Source organism: Eschrichtius robustus, chromosome 11, assembly GCF_028021215.1.
Source record: "Eschrichtius robustus isolate mEscRob2 chromosome 11, mEscRob2.pri, whole genome shotgun sequence".
Taxonomy (NCBI): domain Eukaryota; kingdom Metazoa; phylum Chordata; class Mammalia; order Artiodactyla; family Eschrichtiidae; genus Eschrichtius; species Eschrichtius robustus.
Window position 1 is genome coordinate 92703455 of NC_090834.1, and position 11122 is coordinate 92714576.

The window sequence follows — 11122 nt, forward strand, 5'->3', positions numbered from 1 at the left end:
AAATTATATTAATAGAAAAACACATATTGTTAAAAGACTGAATAACTTCCTAATCAACTGTGCTTTGTGTTTTTTTTTGCCATGTGAGTTGTTTCAACCTTATGTTAACTGATTTTGTTTTTTTTAATGTGATTCCTTCATAAATCATGCAGCTATACTCAATAGATAATTTGAATTTCATCTTTCATTCATTTGGAGAGGAAACTTCAGTAAAAGTTAAATCGACTGGACTGACAAAATTCTCTGAAGAGTCTAGCGAAGCTAAAGCATATATATATATATATATATATATATATATATATATATATATATATATATATATTAATATATATATATTATGTATGTGTATTATATATATAATATATATAAAATATATATATATTTTTGTAGAGCAGCAAGGAACCAGCTGCTAAAGTACAGTGCTAATACTGTCCTTTAACTTGTTAACACTTCCTATGTGCTAAAATGAATAATTAGTGTTGTTGTAAATCCAAGAATCCACAGAAAATCCTTTCTCAGTGAAAAATGATATCAGAAAGCTACCGTCCATTTGCTCTGAAGTGGAGTTCTTGGTGGAAAAGAATTATATCAGTTGTTGTATAGTTCATCTAAGTTTATTAGGTGTGATTATTCCCATTTTGAAGATTAAGAAACTATATCAGGGGGCTTCCCTGGTGGCGCAGTGTTTGAGAATCTGCCTGCCAATGCAGGGGACAGAGGTTCGAGCTCTGGTCTGGGAAGATCCCACATGCCGCGGAGCAACTAAGCCAGTGTGCCACAACTACTGAGCCTGCACCCTAGAGCCCACGAGCCACAGGTACTGAAGACCGCAAGCCTAGAGCCCATGCTCTGCAACAAGAGAAGCCACAGCAATGAGAAGCTCACGCACCACAACGTAGAGTAGCCCCCGCTTGCCACAAATAGAGAAAGCCCGCGCGCAGCAACAAAGACCCAATGCAGCCAAAAATAAATAAATAAAATAAATAAATTTTTAAAAAATCTATACAAAAAAAGAAACTATATCGGGATTATGAGATATTTTGTCCAAAAATGCATTGTGCAAGATAAGGGAATTTACTGTCCTGACTACAAAAACACAGGCTCTTCTAAATTTAATGGATATAGCATAGAGTAAAACCCTCCCAAAGTGTTGTAATTCTTGCTGAAACATTCAGTAACATATCGTGCACTGTTAAGGTTGATGAAATGATTATTTTGAGTAACTGTAGAGGATGAGTCAAAGGCTATTTGTGTTGTCTCCAAATTTTCACTATTGGGAGGTGTATTATTGGAGAGTAAATTACAGTCACCACTCTTTTGAGGACATGCACTGCATTAATACTTTATACATAGTATACATGTAAACCTCACAAAAAATTAATGGGGTTTATACTTCTCTCCATTTCCACATGAGAAAGTTAAAGTTTGGAGTGCTTGAGTAACTAGGTCAATCATAGTAGTGATAAGTGATAGAATGGAGGTTAGAACCTACATATATCTAACTTCAGAACTTAGACTTCTAATTAATACATACCCTACTATTGTGTATCTCAATAATCATTCCTTTTCTTTTCTTCTCTTGTCTTTTTGCAGCAATTTAAGATAGTCACTAGCTCAACAGATCGCGATAACTTACTCAATATCATTTATTTTCACCAGCATTTCCTTAAGGAAAATGTATCCAGATTGCAAAGACAGGACATGGTATGTCCAGGTGATTATAAAATAGAAAGTTCAATCACCCCACACAACAACAATTCAATAAATAAACTATGCTTTAAGAAGAACACAGTTATCATGATGATTTTAATCCTATTGCTTTGTCAGTTCAATGTGTGATAAGTTTTGACACAGAGATCTAAAACTGACATAGATAAAAAAATGTGGCTATCTCTACCCTAGCCCAATCCATCACCATTTGTCTCAATTAATTTTGAGCATTATTAATGTTACCAAGTCCAAGCTTGTACTTCTCACCACACAACAGGCCAGTAAATTGAGAGATGAGTTGCTGGGTCAAGGAATAGTGACTTTATTCTGAAAGCCAGCAGACTGAGAAGATGGTGGACTATTATCCCAAAGAACCATCTTACCTGAGTTAGATTTCAGGCTCTTTTATACTAAAAGGGGAGGGGGTGTTGTTGGTTGTTGCAAACTTCTTGGTGTCAGAATCCTTTGTTCTTACATCTGTCCACATAGGTCAGGTCATAATGTTCCTGTAAACCTCCAACAAGACAAATGTTATAACTAATGTTATTAGTTCTGCAACTTTTTATCTTTATATTAATGGAAAAGTGTTATACCTTTAAATATCAGAGCCTTGAGAATGGGCTATCCTGTATATTTCAGGCTAGAGGCAACATTCTTAACTTGTAGCAAAAGCAGTAGAATACAAAGGTTAAAGTAAAAAAAACAGATCCAGCATGGAGTCAGATTTATTCTTCCCTATTACATTAAGACATATTTTTAAATATATTAAAACATTACCTAGGTAATTTTTATATTACCTCTCCACTGAGAACTTCTGGTTTATATTCTTTTTTTTTTTTTTTTTTTTTTTTATTTATTTTTGGCTGTGTTGGGTCTTCGTTTCTGTGTGAGGGCTCTCTCTAGTTGCGGCAAGCGGGGGCCACTCTTCATCGCGGTGCGCGTTGCGCGGGCCTCTCACTATCACGGCCTCCCTTGTTGCGGAGCACAGGCTCCAGACGCGCAGGCTCAGTAGTTGTGGCTCACGGGCCTAGTTGCTCCGTGGCATGTGGGATCTTCCCAGACCAGGGCTCGAACCCGTGTCCCCTGCATTGGCAGGCAGATTCTCAACCACTGCGCCACCAGGGAAGCCCTGGTTTATAGTCTTAGTGTTTTAAAGTTTGAGCCCCAGTTTCTCAACCAGTTATTGCTCCATATTTTAATATATAGTTAGTTTCAGGCAGTGATTTAACTTACTTATGGCTCCAACACTGATTTAATTGGCTCAGAAATATGCTTCTTTCTCTGTCACAAACACCATACTCTTCAGGCTGCCCTACCCTTTCTTTTCACTCCTTCATGTTTTGTGTTGATAGACATGGTGGAAATGATTTATCTATATGATAGATGGCTTAACACTTGAAACAGGTTTCATCAATGGTAAACAAGTCATAGAAATTCTCGCTATCATGGCAACTGATGTGAATTCTAGTATCCATCTTGTAAGCATTCTTTAGTCTCATGGTTTTGATTATTGTTAAATAGTACACCATGTGTTGGAAGAAAAACCACCGTGGTATGGCAAATTGGTGCACACAATTGTTTCTAATTTAGAAGTCAAAAGAAAACAAAACAAGATAAATCTTTGAGGAAAGGAAAAATACAGATATTTGAAAAAAATATTTAGCTATTTCTTTGGAAGCCATGTGGTCATTCTTTACCTGTCTCTCTTGCTTCTGCCACCATTAGTCTATAAGTTCTTTGAAACAAGGGACCATGACCAATTCTTCTCCTCCTCTTCTTCTTCCTTCTTCATCTTAGTGCCCTGCATATTTTGTATCAATGGTAGGCTTAAATAAATGTTGACTAAATGAACAAGGATTACTAGAATGAAGCAAGATTACTAGAATTAGATGTATATTTTAAATTAGAAGATTCCTTAGATCCTATCCAGCCTAGGAAAAGAAATGAGAGTGTTTAGATCTAACACATTTAATGGATTTGTGGTGAATACTAGGAGCAGAGCATTTGGAAACATTGTAAGACAATCTCTGGCCTCAGAGGAAAAACCTTCTGAAGTTTGGCTGAACTTCTACATTTGTGAGCTCTGACGTTTCAAATGCTGAGGTCCATCAGGGTTAAATGAGTCATCCTTAGTCTCATAAGCAGTTGGAAACAGTCCTTCTGTGAAATTCTGCTCCCCTAATTACCTAAATAATATCATTTATTTTATTATACAACATTATTTTCCCTATATTAATGAAATAAAATGGAATCATTTGAAATCTTTCTCCTCTGGATGACTGCTTCACACTTTCAATTTGAATCCTCATAATTTAGTTCCAAAGAAGTATGGAGATCAAAATAAAAAGGAATTTTAATTTACAAGAAAAGAATTATATGGACCTGCAATAAAACTTACAAGATGTAGACACTTTATTTGGCAAAGAAATATTGATAAGATAATTACACACTGAATATAAGAAAAGATAGTGACACAAATATCCAGTTTTATCCTTTTGAGTGTACAGAAGGCATTAGACACAGTGGGTTGAAAACTGGAATTAAAAAATTTTCCCTTTTAGTAACCACTCTTAGAGAATGATATTCCTAATAACATGGACTATGTTAAAAATGACATAAAAATGAAAGTTTTATACCACTTGTTTTAAATGCTTTCTTTCTAGAACAATTAATCTTGAAAAAAGATTCATTGTGAATAATCGCCTAACAAATATTCCAACCTTCAAATACTAGGCGTTTTCTAAGCCATCCTCCACTTTACTTTGAAGGAGATGGCATTTAAAAATCCAAGTTGGATTATATTATCTCACATTATTATTATTATTAAGATTTTAAGATTGTTATTAAAATCTTCTGAGTGTAGTCATTTTTTATCACCAAGTAGACATCACTTAGATCTAGTGTGTGTGGCAGGGCAGGGAGGGGTGGCTCCAGAAGAGCCTCCTACCTGTCTTGACAAAGCAGGAGGGAATAAATAGGCCTTTGGAAAACAAATCTTGCAGAATAATAAAAGTATGTAAGAATGCATCCAGACTCAGCTGCAAGCCTGACCATTAGAGAAAATGGTTGGTAATCATAGTGCAAGGTTGTAGTTGACCAACCTCTGAGCCAAATTCCCTCCTAGATCACTATCCAGATCATTGAACCATGGCATCAGCATTGTTCTGCCTACTTTTGAACTTCTCATCATGTGGGCATAAGCGACCCTACACTCCAAGGGTCTAGTGCCCAAGGTCTCTAAACCAGGTAAATTCTGATCAATAAATTATTGTAGCTTAGAATTTAGAAAATTATAATATACATTTTGGGCTCTATGAAACTTTGTTTTACTCTAATCCCAAGCATTTTCCTTTCGATATGAAAGGTTTTCCAGGATTTTAAGAGAATTCAGTGACCATGCATAATTTAAAAAAAAAGAAAAAAAGCCGCTTGCCTTTCATAAAGCAATAGTACCTCCAAGGCTTCAAAATGTTTGCTTTATGAACTATCCTCAGCCTGTCACTTACAATTTCTGTTTTCATTATAAATAAGCAGCAAAATGTGCAGACTGCCTGTGTTGCAGTAAAACACAGCTGTTTCCATTTGCTCTACCATCAGTTTTATTTTCACATCATTCTGCAGTGGAATTGAATTAAATCATTTCATCTCTAGAACAAGGAGTGTTCTGAAGTTTAGTAGCAGGCAGCCCTTAACCCTTAATTTCACTTCTTTTGTGTTTCCCAGTAGCCTAGAATTAGGCCTTCAGTTTCCAGCTGTGTCATTTGTTGTATGGAATTTGGTGCTCTTGAATACAAATAAACACCTGACCCTACCTCACTCTCACAAAAAATTAAAAGAACCTTTGCTGAACTTTGAGTTATCAAATGTAGTAAGATTCTTTCAATTCCAGGTAATCGTAGAAAAAAGTGTGAGCTTCCAAGACTAGGGAAAAATGTGACTTGTATATCAATAACACAAGTTAGGAAAAATAAAGATTAAATGTGAATTGTGTTTGTATCAAAATTGATGAAGACATGACTTATTATCCAACAATAACCACCATATTCATAGTGTATAGTCTTCAAGTATTGACAACATATTATATCACTCAATTAAAAAAATCACTGTACTGATTTAGGCAGGCAATTATTATTAACACCTTCTTATAAATGATGAAAAATGAGGATTAGAAAAATGGCTAATGTTATCTTCAAGTCATATAATCCAGTGTCTGGAAAATCGAACATACTTTTTTGAATGAATGAATGTATGAATGGAGACATCAATTAATAAGTCTTGGAGCTGAAATTCCAATCCAAGTGCAGTGCTCCTTTTCTAAAGAGCACATTTTCTTGCCCTTGTTTACATTACCAGTTTTTAGAGTTAGTTTCTGCCCTATACAAAGTTGATTATGTTATGTGAACTTCATTTATGTCCCGTGCTCCTTCTTTGCCTGGTATCTGTATTTACACTGATAGTATGAAGTGTTCTAACATCCTCAGGTAAACTCCCACCAACAGGTACGGGCCTTGTCACTTATTATTGATGGATGTCCTTGAACTTACACCTGCCAGGAAGATACTAAGGGACATACTCTCTTGGGGGTTGGCAGATAGTTGCAAAGTAAGGCTTTGTGACATAAGTCCCACTCTTTGGGGACTGATAATTGAGTGAGAACTCTGAGTGCAATAGGATTCCTTTGGTTTACATCTTGGACACTTGGCAAGTGAGGCCTTTGATTTTACTACTTCTTTGGATTTTTAAACATTGCTGTGCATGCGGATGTTTTACCATTCCTGCTCAGCCCCACTTAGGCAAAGATCTTTTGCTTGGGCAATCTCCTTGCTCAGAAATCATAGCTTTTATTTCCCTCTGCTACCTTTTTCCCTGTCCTCCCTTGGCTTCTTAAGATTTATTGAACTCTTTAAAATTTTTTGTCAGAGTAACACTTCGAGCTATATCAACAAAAGGCCAATTGCCCATTAAAACCGGCGTACAAATAATAAGCAATAGAAAATTCAGAACCCCGTTTTCAGGTTAGAGATTGCAAAGCCTTTCTAAACTCAGAAAGAAGATTTATGTCTGTGGTCTTTTTCACAGAAGACTAAAATCCCTTTCTTCCTACCAATAAATGGGCCAAATGACACCTTCTAATATAGCAAGTGAAAAAAAAATTAAATTTTTTCTGATAGTTTAATATTCTTATCTTATGAAGTTAGTTATAACTACCGATTTAGAGAACTATTCTTTTTAAACAGACTTTATTTTTTGAGCAGTTTTAGGTTCAGAGTAAAGTTGAGTGGAAAGTCCAGACAGTTTCCATTATCACCTGTCCCCTCCACACAGCCTCCTCTACTGTCAACCTCCTGCACCAGAGTGCCACATGCACTGCAATCAATGAACTCATCATCATCACTCAACGTCCATAGCTTACATTAACATTCACCTTTGGTGTTGCAATTCTACGAGTTTTGACAAATGTTCTGCCGTTATCATGTCCTACAGAATAGTTTCACTGCCCTAAAAATCCTCTGTTCCTCCCTCCCTCGCCCTTAACCCCTGGCATCCACTGATCTTCTGCTGTCTCCATAGTTTTGCCTTCTCTAGAATATTACGTAGTTGAAAGCATTCAGTATAGAGTTTTCTTCAGATTGGCTTCTTTCACTTAGTGATGTGCATTAAAGGTTCCTCATGTCTTTTTATGGCTTGACAGCTCATTGCTTTTTTCCATGAATAATAATATTTCACTGTCTGGATGTACTACTGTTTATTTATCCATTTACCTACTGAAGAATATCTTTGTGGATTCTGAGCTTTGGCAATTATGGATAAAGGTATCATAAATAATCATGTGCAGGTTTTTTTTGTGGACATGTTTTCAGCTCATTGGGTAAATACCAAGGAGTGTGATTGCTGTATCTTTTGGGAAGAAAATGTTTAGTTTTTTAGGAAACTGTCAAACTGTCTTCCAAAATAGCCGTACTATCTTGTATTACAACCAGCAATGAGTGAGAGTTCCTGTTGCTCCACATCAGCACCCCGTTTAATGTAAAGCATTTTACTAGGTGTGTAGTGGTATCATATTGTTGTTTTAATTTTCAATTCCTTAATGACATATGACATGGAGTATCTTTTCATATCCTTATGAAAAGATCAGTTGACTGTATTATGTGGGTTGATTTCTGGCTCTTAATCTTGTTACATTAATCTTTTCCCAGTAATTTTATGATTGTCTCATGCAATGCAAATAGTGAATATATAAGACAGCCATTATTACACTTATTTTGTAGGTGACAAAACTTAGGTGTTTTTTTTTTTTTTTTAAACTTAGGTTTTTAAAGGATAATTATTTTGCCCAGCGTCTGGCTAAATTCTGTTCAATTCAGCTCTGTGTTGCTTCATAGTTTCTGCTCATTCCACTAAACCAAATATAACAGTTGCACAACAGAGTTTGGATAGAGTACACAAAAAAGGATGATTAGAATGAGTTCAACATTATTTAATATGAAGTTCAGTTGTTCATTTCTTCTTTCTTTTATGCACTCTTATTTTAAAATTTTATCTGTGTCTGGATCAATCCAAAAGAAGGTTATGGATTTTAATGCACATCGTGAGTATTTAAATCATAAAAGTGGCCACACCTGAAATTACTTTCTATTTAGCGCAAAAATTGTGTGGATAACTTGACTTACTTGCACATTAGCACGTTTTCCCAACTCCATTCTTATGCAAGAACCCAAACAAAGAAGATACAAATGCTCTTAAGAAATCTCAAAAAATATAAAACCACTTATTTGCTTTTATAAAGCTCTTTAAAAGCCATAGCATCAAGGTAGGAAGATAAGTTAGTTAAAAGGAAACCAATTTGCAAAAAGGCATTACATTGCATGTGCTTTTACTTCTGATCTATTTTTAAGGTATTCAGTGTACATGCCATCGCTGGAGATGTTGCTTGACAGATGACTCTGTCACTAAGAAAAAAGATAATCATGTTTTTTAAAACTATCCTAAGAGAAATCAGAAAACTTTTTGCAAGTAATGGGAATTTATCTGAAATAAGATCTAGTAGAGACCCATTAATATTTTTTGAGATAAATTCTTTATTTCCTTATCCTAAATTGCACAGCAGTAGAGGTTTAAAAGACATGCTATTTATTTGCAAATAGTGTTTTCCCCAATGTTATGGGAGTAATCTGAACAGGAAAAAAATGGTGTTAATGGCTTAGAAAGAATGTCAAATGGTAAGATGGCTTTATTATTCACATTTTTGTATGTGAATTGGAGACTATTATGATTCAGGGAAATTAAAACATTTAATAATCACTTAATTGGGCATTTAAAAAAATGTTCTTCCTTCAACAGATACTAAATTAGCTTCTCTTCTGTGCTATTCACAGGTCCATTTCAGCATATTCAGAAATATTACAAGTGAACCAAGGACTAAATACATCAAAATAAAAGTGATTGTTGACTACTCAACTTGAATATTAATGACTCTTAATTGGAGTTCTTTACTTTCTTCAAATTTTATTCTCCTTAAGTGTGATTGTAGTTTGAAAACTGATTGTAAAATTGTGTACTAGAATTTTGAGGTGATTTTCTCAAGTATCTCCCATGTTATATTTATTCCCTCCGAAATAAAAGGATACTTTTCCTTCATTGCCAATATTGAAAATTCCATTTGGAATTTAAAGCAATATTGATGGCCCACTTAAAATAAATAAACATTCATTTAAAAAAAAATCCTTTCTTACTTCCCCCTTGTTAATGTAAAGGGGAAAATTCTCAATGAGTTTTCTCTGTCAAAATGTTTAGTAGTCTTCTTCATTAAAATGTTTCTTATGAAACAAAATAGTGATAATAAAATAGTAATAATAATAATAATTTGGAGGGGTGAGTACTTTGTTTTTGACCTTTTACTAAGCCCCTTTACATGGATTATTTCCTTCATTGCTTTGTTCCACAATTTTCTAAGTCATCTTACCAAGAATATACTTATGTCAGTGGCTATATAAGGAACAGTAATGTCTAAATATTTTTCTGAGAATCCACTTAATTAAATGTACACTAGATTTTTTTCCCAAATACAATTCTTTTAAAGTCTTGAAACAGGTGGATAAAATTAAAAATTCAGTAATGTTGAAAAAGACCACATAAAACATTCCTGGGCAAATAATGAACTTGAAGTAGGATGTATTCTAGGCAATGTGGAGTGTCTTGGACTACCCAATGCGGATGATGAGAACTGCCTGGATTTTGAAATATATATTTTTTTGTGTTGTGATCAGCAATGCCCAGATAGCTGGTAAAACATTATTTCTGGGTATGTCTGTGAGGATGTTTCTGGAAGAGATTAACATTTGAATTGGTAGACTGAACAGAATAGAAAAGTGGAGGAAGAACATATTTGCTTTCTGTGTGAGCTGGGGTGTCCATCTTCTCTTGTCTAGGACATCGGCACTCCTGGTTCTTAGGCCTTCACCTTGGACCTGGATTTACACTGTTGGGCTCCCCTGGTCTTCAGGCCTTTGGACTCAGAATGAATTATACCTCTGTCTTTCCACTGGTTCTCCAGCTTCTAGACAGCACATCATGGGACTTCTTCGCCTCCATAATGAATGGCCTGAGAGGACCTGAAGGCACATGTTAGTTACATGAAGAAGCAGTCCAAATGCCCATGGTCCCCACTCCTGCTACATTGCTATCTCTCTCTAGTTCCCTCAGCCTGCACCTCTGGTCTTGTGGGAAATTCCCTACAATCACTTGGTAGAGGAAGAGAGGGCCTAGTTTATAGCTGGTTCTGCAGATTATTCAGGCACCACTCCAAAGTAGATAGCTGCAACACTGTAAGTCCCTCTCTGGGACAACCCTGAAGTATAGGGATAAAGGGAAATTCTCACAGTGGATAGAACTTCAGGAACGAAGCGGTTGTTCACTTAGAAGGAGAAATGGTCAGACATGGAATTATACACTGATTCATGAGCTGTGGCCAGTGGTTTAGCTGAAGGTCAGGGACTTAAAAGGAACATGATTGGAAAACTGGTGATAGAAGAAATTTGGGGAAGAGATATGTGAATAGACCCCTCTGAATGGGCAAAAAACTTGAAGATATTTATGTCCTATGTCGGAACTCACCAAAGGATGGCCTCAGCAGAGGAGGATTTTAATAATCAAGTGGATAGGATGACCTGTTCTGTAGCTACCTGTCTTTCCTCAGCTACCCCTGTCATTGCTCAATGGGCTTATGAACAAAGTGGCTATGGTGGCGGGAACGGAAGTTATGTACGCACTCCATCTTGTATCTAGGTAGGTATAGCTTCTTAGAATCAAAGATATTTCCTATGCCTGGTCTGAAGGTAAGTAGATGGCTCCCATGCATCTGAACAGTACAGAAGTAGCAGGTGGCATTCTTGGACCTGAAGGAATATCTCAA